The sequence below is a fragment of the Ursus americanus genome, chromosome 16, assembly GCF_024610735.1.
Source record: "Ursus americanus isolate L20-20 chromosome 16, mUrsAme1.1.p, whole genome shotgun sequence".
Lineage (NCBI taxonomy): Eukaryota > Metazoa > Chordata > Mammalia > Carnivora > Ursidae > Ursus > Ursus americanus.
The window spans coordinates 55740393-55752418 of NC_142142.1; the positions used below are offsets into that span (position 1 = coordinate 55740393).

Here is a 12026-nt window from a genome sequence, read left to right on the forward strand (position 1 = left end):
TTTTCCTGTTCTTAGGGTGATATTTTCTCTTTTACATCTAGCTTTTAAATCTTTGGTGGAGACTGAAACTCAGTTCCTCCCACCTCCCCCACTCTGACCCTTCAGCTTATAGACCTGCCTTCCCCAGGCTAAATAGCCCGGAATGTTTATTCTGAAAACTGTAGGAAGAAGCCTTTGTTTGTGAAAGCCCGTGAGGGTTAGTGTTATTGTACTTGTGGAAAAACCAAGCATGGGGAGGATTATTCAATGTGTCGGTATTGTGCCTAAAAAGTGATACTTTGTGGATCCCCCTTAGGTTTTTGTATGAAAAAAAAATCGACTAGGACAGTCTTAACATTCATAGAAGCGTAGATCTGGTAATATTTAACATTTAGGTAATTTCCCCCTTTGTTGGGGATTGTTAGGAGCGATGAAAGTTTTTTGTGAATGAATTCCTGACATCATTCCAACACCTCATACTTATAGCCAATAACTCTTAGTAGTTATCTGGTTTTATACGATTGGTTGTCAGTTTTCTTTCTGTAGGACCCAAAATGCCCACGAAACTTGGTTTGTTTTATTTCTTTCAAGTCATTTCAGAGAAGGGTGCTTTATTACTGTAATTCCAGGAGGGAGAAGTCCACAGCCTTAATTTATATTTCTCTGTCTAGAATGTCATCCTTCCTTCTGTTACTCTGACTTTTAAGGCCAGCTTGAGTCTGTGTCTCGTCTGTGAAGCCGTTCTAGACTTCAGGATTACTTCCTTTCCTGATCCCTTAAGAGTACCTAATGTCTTTACTAATGGCAGGGGACCTTGACATGGAATCCTTGGAAACCCGCCTTTCAAGAACATCGCTGGCACATCTGTGGCAAAGCCCATGTCACACCTGTGTGTATTCCCAGTGCTCAACGCAGTTCCCTGAACATTTTGGTCGTGTACGTGTTTGTTGACAACCAAGGAAGAAAAGTAGAAAGAAACCTGCAACTAATACACAGCTTTTGCTTTCAATTTGGCAGATTTTTAGGCCATAGAAAACATTGCAAGATGTAAGTCCTTGGGTATTCCAAGGGCAGTTTGGAAGGTGTGAATGTGGCTCAATAATGTGTGTATTTTAGGAATTCTCCCGAAGTACACCGACTTTCACACGAAGGCAGATTCCCCAGAGTACCTTCTAAAAAGAGATTTGGTACCTTTATTGAATATTTCTATTAATATTTGATTTTGGAGGGTCAGACTTAGCTCAGGAGACCTTCTGAATGAGTTTGGGGCAGATGGCCTCCCCTCCAGCCCTGCTAGGAAAAGGAAGTCTAACTGCAGGATGGCTTTGTAAGTGATACATTCAAATTCAGTAATACCAAGCTAGTGGGTGATTTTTTAAAACTGAAGGCTGTTTTGGCTCTCGTCAGCTGCAGAGTTCAACATAGACCTGACTGACATTGAAATAAATCATAAGTCATGGATTTGATAAGCAAAACAAGGCAAATTTAGATAGGGGTATGAAGTTACTGAATTGTAGTGACACAGACTGGGAATTCCTGTCGTAATTTCTTCGCATAAATAGCTCATGGTGAAATTAAGAGATTAGCGTTTTACCTGAGCAGGAGCATTGAAAAAAATTGCTTTAAGTGACCCTTACGTATCTTCATAAAATACTTAAGAGTGGTAGCGTTTTTTGTTGGTTCTTGTTTTTTGCTTCTAGTCTCTGGGCTGCTTGTTGTGTGATGACGTGCCTGGAGAGGAAAGTATGAACAGTTGACTCTCGATGGTTCCAATGTGTGAGTTAAAATGAATTCTGACCAGGGTTTTTTGCAGACTTAAAAGCACAGGTTCCAGCCATCACCCACCTTAGGAGGGTTCTCTTTGACCTTCATTGGCCTGCAGAACTGGTGTTTGGCAATGGGTGCCATTGTCCTGTATTTGCCATTTTAACTCTTGAATCTCAAATTGCCAAATGAGAAGGGTTTGCTCTTTGGTCTGTTTGCTAGCTGCTTCAGCAGCATCACCCCCAGTGCTGGAGAGGATGTGACTGATAGAGCAGTGCTTCTCAGGCAGAGCTGCCAGAGACTCGCCTGGGGACCCTTTACAAAGCTGCCACTATCTGCTTGAGCCCCCCAAGGAATTCTGAGTTAGTGGCCGCAGATGGGCCCTGGCATCATTAAAAACAAAAGAAAACAAAAAACTTTTTATGTGATTTTCTATGCACTGCTATTGATATTAGAGATTGGAAGGCAAACAATCACGCCAGAGATCCAAGGTAATTGAGTAGGCAAAATGTTTGGTGTTCTTTTCCAGTTACAATCCCTGGCTACGCCTACACACGGTGGCTTCCATCCACCCCTCTTGCCATCCCCCAACTCCCACTTTTTTTTTTAATTGACTCAAACCTTACCTGCACTTATTACCATTTTCTCTGGGCCCTGCTTTCTGGGAAACAATTAACTAATATGGTACTGATGTACACTAATGGATGTTAATAATTTACTGTAGTTCTCTTCCCACTGATCCTCTCAGCACATTTGAATGGTAACACATCTGGAAAAGAGAAATGACCCATTTTGGCAATTTCAGACCCATTCAAGTGCCGTTTTATTGATTGATTGGGAGGACAGTGTTTGAGCAGGCAGAGCCAACCTTGAGGAAGGCTGTCTGGCCTTCAAGTTCAAACCCTATTGATCAGCACTGATCGGCCTGCTCAGGTAAGAACCTGTGGCTTTCGTGAGTGGAATGAAACAAGTGTAGGTGGGTAGTGAGCCCTGCACAGGACTCGCCGGGTGAGCCTACTTCGTCGATACTTCACTCTGGGACACGGGCAGTGAAGACCTCCCCTTTGTTGCTGTGCCGCTGAGCTGGGGCAGAGCCTCTCTGGAGCTGCTGCTGCCCTCCTCCCCCCACAGGCTCACACAGACATGAGAGCAAAGGTTAATCTCATTTTGAGAGAAATGACCTGAAATGTGCCCACTCAACCAACAAGAAAACGCCATGTATCATTCAGCAGTTGGCCTTACTGCTTTCTTGCCTCTGTTAACAAAATGTCTCTCAGCCTCCCTGGTATTTCCGAGAATATATTCTCATTTTTTTTTCTTGCCAGTAAAATATTTGTGGAGTTTTGTAGCAAAAGAGACTGGTTTTACAGTGCTACATTTATAAAAGAATCTAAGGCGTTTTTTTAAAAGTCATCCCCTTCCCCTTCCCTTGGGCCTTTTCTATAATTGTGTTTTCACAGTCTGTGATTACTGGAGATATTCTAAAAAATAACACCAAAGTTTACATTTGTTGCCATGGTTTTTTGTGGGTGGGTGTTTTTTTTTTTTTTTTTTTTGGTTTTGTTTTTGTTTTACTTCCAAGTATCACTGTTTCTGAAAACTTGTTGAGGCAGCCCTGCCCACGGTGCCCTCATGGAGACTTCTCCAAGTGCCCAGCAGAGGGCAGCCCAATCTCACTGAAAATTTCACAGCTCCTTTTCCTCCGGGAAGCTGATTTGTTTCAGTATTTGCTGTATTCTTAGTGTATAAATTTCAGTGTAAATGGAAATATCTGAGCTACATTTCTTTAGAATATGTATCCCTATGTTTCACTGTTACGTTGCTGTGATTGCAAAAATTTCCTGATTGCAAAAATTGCCCATGTTTTATGGGGGATGGATCATCCCTTGCAACAGTGATTCCCTGGTTGAGAAATGATCCATAGGTCAATTCTTCTCAGTTAATTTCAGTTCTCTTTAACATGACCTCAATGTTATTCATAGGTAGTAAAAGGCATGTGTTTGGTAGAGGAGGGACGGCAGCTACTTTCAGGTGTAATTACCTGCTGTTTGCCCTTTGTCGAATTTTCAAACATGAGCAAATGACATCCTAAACCCAAAGTTGACTTTGCCTCTACTCACTCACTGATCTTGTCAGAGGCGACCCAGAGGATATGTGAATGGGCAGGGTGCTCCCCTCCACCAGATGCCAACACATTAGACCCCTTCCCTTCCCCCTCACAGTAGCTCAAAGGAAAGTACTATCGCTTAGCAGAGGCTGTGCCCCTGTAAAGTAACGGCCTTAGAATACCTCTGATTGCTCCTCCTGTGCAGGGCATAAAAAGCAAGCGTTTGCAGAACATTTAGATGTAAAAGTACAGGGTACCCACAGACAGACCTTGAGGACCAGACAAGTTCAGCTCTTTGATACAGGAGATTTTCTTCTTTATCTGTGTGACACCTGATAGACACTCTCTTTTGAACTCAATCTTAGAACTATACGGGGAATGTATTGTTGGTTTATTATTTTTGTGTGTGTGCTTTGTTTATTTATTTTTTTTTAGTTATGGAATGCTTCACAAATTTGCAGGCCATTCTTGTGAGAGGCCATGCTAATCTTCTCTGTATCATTCCAATTTTAGTATATGTGCTATCGAAGCCAGCGTGGGGGTTTGGGTTTGGGGGTTTTTTGGTGTGTTTTTCCCCCCCTTTCCTGAACCCTCTAGATTGTCAGATTTGCTCTGTAGAAAAATAATACGAATAATAGCTAACATCTATTAAGCATTTAAGCCTGCAGGAATGTTTCAAGTTGCTTTTTTCTCATATAATCCTTACAACAACCTTATGAGTTTCATAACTGTTACTATCCTCTTCTTAAACTGATGCCAAGAGATATTACGCGTCTTGCCCAAGATCTTCTAGGTAGGAAGTCACAGACCTGGGCAGTCTGACCCCAGGTCCTCTCTCTCAACCATGACTTCATACTCCCTACTTTGAGACTTCTTTGGAGTCCACAGTCCTTGAGCTCCTTTTTTGGATATTATGTTGAGGTATCTGAAATGATTAGATGGGCAGAGATAAGAACATGACCTAGTCAAAGTCGTTTCCGTCTTTTTACCACTTTTTTTTTTTTTTAAAGATTTTATTTATTTGACAGAGACAGCCAGCGAGAGAGGGAACATAAGCAGGGCGAGTGGGAGAGGAAGAAGCAGGCTCCTAGCGGAGGAGCCTGATGTGGGGCTCGATCCCAGAACGCGGGGATCACGCCCTGAGCTGAAGGCAGACGCTTAACAGCTGTGCCACCCAGGCGCCCCTTTTTACCACCTTCTTTATCTGCCTCCAGGAACCACAGCCTGAAGGTTGTCCTAGTAAGAGTGTATAGATAACAGAGTCAGTCTTTCTAGGGGCTTTTTTAGAACACTGTGTGGCCCAGCTAATTTTAATCACACAGATCAGAAAGGGAGCTGATTTCCTGAAGTCCTAGAAGGTAGTGGAAATTCCGGTTTCTGATTACAGTCCCAGCTGAATTTCTGCCGAGATGTGAGTAGCATGTCTGGGGCCCTCGGTATTGGTTCTTTCATACTCTTCTAACCTTTTTCCTAATAGTTCTGGGAAGATCAGGAAGGACAGTGGGGAAAAATATCGTCTTCAGGGGACACTATAGGAAAAAGCTTTCAGGGAACAAGGAACATTTTAAGTAAGCTGTGTTTTTGCTAAATCAAGCCTCTGTCTAGTTGGAACCTGGGTACAGGGTGCCTACATGCTGAAGGCCACTACTTATGTTGTCTGGGTCTAGTGTAGGACAGGTGATGAAGGCTTATAAAAATAAGAAAGAGGGAAATCTGACTTTGTGGACATAGCAGGGCTAGACAGGGAGCAGCTGGCAGAAGCGGGCTGTTATCCATATTTATGGATGACGTGAGAAAGACCAGTCAGGGAGAGGCAGAGTCTAGTCTGCAGTGTGGTAACTAAGCAAGGGCCAAAAGGTTTGTTTGTTTGAATACAAAGAATTTTCATGGTTCAGGATTCAAAAAGCGTAAATATCCTGGATATTGGTATCCTAGATTGGGTCCTGAAACAGATAAAACACAGAAAAATGGGTGAATTCATGTAAAATCTGGAATATAGTATATAGTAAAAAAACAACAGGTCAGATGGAAATACTGAATGTGGAAAAATCTCCTTTCCATCCTGTTCCCCAGGTACCCTGTTATCTTCCCATAACCAACCAATGTGATTCACGTGTGTTCTAGAACCATTTTTTTTTAATGCTTTCACAAGCGCAAGTGTGTGTATTCTACTTTAACAAGTGGTAAGATACTATGTACTCTGTTCTGGCACTTTCTCTCTTTTAATCTTAAGGTAGTTTAATACTACCTGTTTAGGAGCAATCTATTATTTCCGAGCATTTTCAGCTTAAGTTATACCCCACAATTTCAGTAACACTGTGCACCTTGCTTTTGCATTTAACACTGTAACAAAGGGGGTTTGTTTTTGTTTGTTTTGTGACAAAGGGTTTTTGTTGAGCTGTGTACAGCCTCTGACAAGATAACCAGGGGTCTGTCCTAAGAATGTTAGAGCCCATAATAGAACTCAAACGCCTAAGACTTTTGAGAAGGGTCACCCTGCCTGTTTGATCTCCAGGTCTGTTGTAGCTTTCCTCTGCCCTTGAGGTTAGAGGAAGTACTCATTCTGGCTGGGGAATTGGGAGCCTGCATAGATCTTTTGAGCGTAGATCTCTAGATGTTCTCTTCTTTTGCTTGCTGTGGGCACCAGCTCAGTAGAGTGCTTGGTGCTCAGTAACATCTAACATTTGCATAGTGCTTTTCCTTTACAAAGTACTTCCCATTATGGATCTTACTCCTCACAAGAACCCCGAGAGACCTCAGCTAAGATTTGGCCCTATTTTTTTGCCAATGAGAAAACCTTTTGGAAGAACTTGAGTTAGGTCTTCTCTAAGTCGTATACTCCTTTCATCTTTTTTATACTGGTCCTCTGTTGCCATAGCTCAGTTGATTGGAATGTTTTCTTTCCTGCTGCTACTTCCTCAGTAGATAACTATTAATGGCTAATATTTGAGGGTTTACTCTCGTCACGTAGTAATCGAAGCACTGTATATGCATGATTTAATCTTAACAACCACATGAAGTAAGCTTTACAGCTCTACGCTATAGATGTAGAAACCAAGATTCTGAGAGGGTAAGTTCTTTGTCCAAAGTCATACAACTAGAAATTAGCAGAGCTGGGATGTCAGTCTAGGTCATCTTGACTCCAGTGTATACTCTTTTTTTTTTTTTTTTTAAAGTAGTCTCCACGCCCAGCATGGAGCCCAGCGTGGGGGCTTGAACTCATGACCTTGAGATCAAGACCTGAGCTGAGATCAAGAGTCAGACACCTGACTGACTGAGCCACGCAGATACCCCTATTTTAACCATTCTGTATACTGCCCTGAATCGGAACTGGCTGTTCCATTTCTTTGATTTGCTCTTCTCAAGAATTCAAGAGAAGGGACGCCTGGGTGGCTCAGTTGGTTAAGCGTCTGCCTTCGGCCCAGGTCATGATCCCAGGGTCCTGGGATCGAGCCACACACATCAGGCTCCTTGCTCAGCGGGGAGCCTGCTTCTCCCTCTGCCCCTCCCCCTGCTTGTGCACGCTCTCTCTTTCTCTCTGACAAATAAATAAAATCTTAAGGAAAAAAAAAAGAATTCAAGAGAAGTTTTGCTCTAGAAATCCGACACCTTTTTTTCCTATCTAGTGGTAAACTGGCGTAGAGGTAGAGGGTAAAGCCAGGAGTAGTAATGATCCATGATTACGCGTTACACAGCTCTTTCATTCATTGTGATTCATTGTGTGATTCCAGACAAAGCCTCTTTTTCTTTGTCAAGTATTCCCAGTGTTAAAATGGAATTAAAATTTTGAGGTGAAAATGTTTGAGTTCCACAGGATTAAGACAGTCTTTGTATAAATATAAACTCAAAATATTATTAATGCCATGGTGATAATTACTGCTTTGCAATGAATTAAGTACAGACCTGGGAATCAGTTTACCAGGGTCATCTTGCTAAACGAAGATAGTTGGAATATGCCTGCATGTACCTCAGGCTTCTAGTGCGTGAACTGGACCATCTACCCACTTTATTTGTTTTTTAATTAAAAAAAATTTTTTTTTCATCTACTATTTCTTGACTGCCTTTTCAATGGGATGACACTTATGAGTCTGCCTTGAGAAAACCACTTGCATACAGGTCTCTCTCTTGCACTTGGCCTTCTCTTCTGGTGTGGGGGGGTGGCTCTGAAGCAGATCAGCTTGAATGAACATTTATTTTGTAGAGCCCAGTAGGTGGGGAGGAAGAGGCGAGCTGAATCAATGTGAGGCAGGAGGCTACAAAGCATGACGGTGATGTCCTTCAGACTTCCTCAGGACTGACCCTTTTCTTTTTCTTTTAAGATTTTATTTATTTATTAGAGAGCAGGAGCAGAGGGAGAGGGAGAAGCAAACTCCCCTGCTGAGAAGGAAGCCTGACATGGGGCTCAATCCCAGGACCCTGGGATCATGACCCGAGCTGAAGGCAGACGCTTAACTGACTGAGCCACCCACGCACCCCCAGGTTGACCCTTTTCTGCTGTGACGCCGGGAATGGTTACAAGACTAAGTCTGTTCGTCCCATCCGCTTGTGCTTCTCCATAGTCTTGATGCTTCGTCTGACAGGAATGGGGCAAGTCTGACCCTGTCTTCACTTGATTCACTAGATGCGTGAACTGCCTGTGGGTGTTAGAACTCAGTGCTTTTGTGCTGAGAATGTCACACTGTTTCCTGAGTGTTGCTTTAAACCCCCAGCCAAATATCAGCTGCTGCTTCTGGCGCTCCCTGGTCATTAGTTTCGTGTATGTATGTGTGTGTGTGTATGGGGGGGGGCTGGTCGTGGGGAGGGGACCAGGGGAGCAATAGAGAGGATGTGGCAATAGCTCAGAGCCACAGTGCTGTATTTGTCATGCTTAGCTGCATTCCCAGAGTCCAGGAAAAGAGGGATCAGTTTAATCTGGCAATAGGGACAGAATTGCTTATCGATAAGCAGTTTTTGCACTCATTTGCTTTTTCTGGACAGGAGGCAGCCTCCAAAGACTCTTCTCAGACTCTTCCTGAGCAGCTGCTTGTTGACATGGAAATGATTTTTCCAGATGTTTTTAAATCAATGACTTTGTAATATCAGTGTACATTAGAATCACCAGGGCTACACAGTCAAATGCCCCGCCCTACTCTCAGGGGTTCTGATTCAGTGGATCTGGGGTGCAAGCCAGTAATATGCATTTTTTAAACATGCATCTTAGGTGATTCAGATAGTCTGTGGACCACACTCCCCAAAAGACTTAGATTTTGTTCCAGTTTCCATTTGGCCCAGTTTTTGAAATAGCCTGTTTCTGCTGTAGTCTGTTTTAATTAGTTTCTTTATTGAAGGATTTATTAGCATCTCCATGTTTACTACCTGTTCTGTTCTCACATCATCACAGTAACTAGAGAGGAACCCAGAGGTGGTTAACTCCATTTTATTGGGGGTGAGGGGGTGGGAGGTGGGATTGAGGCATAGGAAGAGGTAGGTCACAATGAGTCAGAGACAGAGGTGGGAATTGAAGTCTAGAATTGATGACTCTCAAACCAGGCAATTTTTTGGCACCTGTTTTTTTCAGCTAGTGATTTCATCTTTAATCATAGTTATTCCTTAGATATCCAGTTCATTGTGCTTGGGTAAGGAAAGCATATCTGAGTTTTAAACAAACTAGCTTAGTGTTAATCAGTGTGCTAATTTTTGTTCAGAATGAGGCTCATCTAAGCTTGAGCTGACATGTAGATGATGATATGCATGGATCTGACTTAATGTGCTTCTCTTTCTGCTTGCTTCCTCCACCATTTCTGAAGACTTTTTACAGTAAGTATAAGGGAACAGATTTCTCCTTCCCATGCCAGTAGGAACCCCCTCTGATCTTTTTTTTTTTTTTCAGATTTTATTTATTTATTTGACAGAGATAGAGACAGCGAGAGAAGGAACACAAGCAGGGGGAGTGGGAGAGGAAGAAGCAGGCTCATAGCAGAGGAGCCTGATGTGGGGCTCGATCCCATAACACCGGGATCACGCCCTGAGCCGAAGGCAGACGCTTAACCGCTGTGCCACCCAGGCGCCCCCCCTCTGATCTTCTAACTGGTAAAGTACAAAATCCGAAAACCTCTTAGCCCTCTGTTTATCAACCTTGAGTGGTATTTGGATCCATTTCTAAAGGGAAAAAAAAATTATGGAAACTCTCAGGCAACTTAAATTATTTTTTTAAAGATTTTTTTATTTATCTGAGAGGGGGGTGGAGAGAGAGAGAGAGAGAGAGAGAGAGAGAGAAGTGAGAGAAGAAGCAGGCTCCCCACCGAGCATGGAGCCAGACTCAAGGCTCCATCCCAGAACCCTGGGATCATGACCTGAGCTGAAGGCAGATGCTTAACTGGCTGAGCCACCCAGGTGCCCCCAACTTAAATTATTTTTATTATGATGTTACTTAAACTTGCAAATATAAAGTAGGAATATAATGTTCTTTTATTTATAGTTCTTATATACACTAAAAACCCAAAGTAGATCTGCAAATCAAATACACAGGAGACTGAATTATCCCTTGTCACTCAGGTATTGCCTGTGAACGCTTAGCTTCTTTTGAAGTGAATGTGCCTGTGCCACCAAGAGACCTGTATTACCTGTTTTCTCACTACTCTTCTGTTGGAAATGCTGCGACAGTGCATTTCCATGGTGTCATTTGGCTTTCATTTTGTGCATGAAAACACCATTTTCATTTTAATCCACCTCCGTTCTTTTCTCATTATCCTGGAAGGGTAAAAGCAGCACGGGAACACACATGCAAACTTAAGTATTGAAATAGGGCGGCAATACTGGTTATAAAGTGGTCATCCAAATAGTCCAGAATATGCTTATATCAATCCAAAAATTATTACCAAAATGAAAACCAAACTGAAGTCCCTACAGAATACATCCACAGACCTAATTTGAGAGCTACTGTTCAGTCCATTGGTTCCCAAACTTTTATTCCTATCAAAGGCTCTATCTACTCTGTCTCCTCTGATGAGTGCAGTGTTTTTTTTTTTAAGTCTCCTAGATGGCATTCATTAATAATTTTGTTTTTATTAATCAGACCTACAATTACCATTTTGGAGTTTATGATCACCATATATAGTTTATCACTCTAAGCTGCTTATAATCTAAGATGAACAAAAAAGAGGGGACATTCTGGTGGTTCTGTGCTGCCCTCAGAAGGGTAAAGGAAAACTTTCCATTAAGTTTTATAAGAAACTCCGATACCCCCTTCCCCCTCCTGGTGCCTTTGAGGACTCTTGGAGTTCTAGGGGGGGTCAGTTTAGCCTTTCTCGTACAGGCAAAGTAGCCACTCCACCCAGTTTGGAAGGATTAAAGCTTGTCCTAGTTTTGCTTGATTGTTGTACTTCTAGCATGCTAAAGACCTAAAAGAGGGAGGAAGAAAAAACAACAGAAGGCACCATTCCAGTACCAAACTGAAAAGAAACACAAAAACAAGAGAGCAGCATGTTTTTAACAGCTTGCATGGAAAAAGCGGAAAAAATATTGACTGGGGAGTTGGACAGCAGTGTTCATTTTCTCTCACCGCCCGCGTTATTTGTCTTACGGAGCAGGAGCCAGATAGAATTCTGGCTCACAGGCCAGAGGAAGAGGTGGAGGGGTTCTGTGGAAGCTTGAGGCTAGCGGGGGAAATTAGGGCTGGAGACCCGGTGGCTCAGGGCCAGGATGAAGTCAGGGGAGGTGCTAAATCTGTTTTCCTCCTGGGCCTTGGGCATCCTCGTTGGTGGTTGGTCGGCTTGAGTCCCAGGAGCACAGCTCGTATCACTCAGGTAGGTCTCTGACCCCTCAGCCCATCAAGAGCAGAATGAATTCCTGCCCCTGTTACTTTCGGCTGCGTAAAGGATGTGGGGACTCCATTCGGTTTCTCAGCCCACCCTTCTTCTGGAGTTTAAACGTACAGCTCCCGCAACGGGATCTGCGCAGTGACCTCCACCACTCCGGCAGAGACTCTGCTCCTAGGCCTCCGAGGAGTGGGAGCGCGGGCCTTAGTTCCGCCTGCCTGGGCGCGGGGCGGGGCCTGGGCGCGGGGCGGGGCCTGGGCGCGGGGCGGGGCCTGGGCGCGGGGCGGGGCCTGGGCGCGGGGCGGGGCCTGGGCGCGGGGCGGGGCCTGGGCGCGGGGCGGGGCCTGGGCGCGGGGCGGGGCCTGGGCGCGGGGCGGGGC

The 12026-nt window shown here is 43.8% G+C and overlaps 1 non-coding gene across 1 annotated transcript; it reads right to left on the reverse strand.

The window, feature by feature from the left end:
- Window positions 1-4281: 4281 nt before the first annotated feature.
- On the reverse strand, window positions 4282-4387 carry LOC123792737 (U6 spliceosomal RNA). The gene has a single exon (XR_006779780.2). It is a non-coding gene; the product is annotated as a U6 spliceosomal RNA (small nuclear RNA).
- Window positions 4388-12026: the final 7639 nt, after the last annotated feature.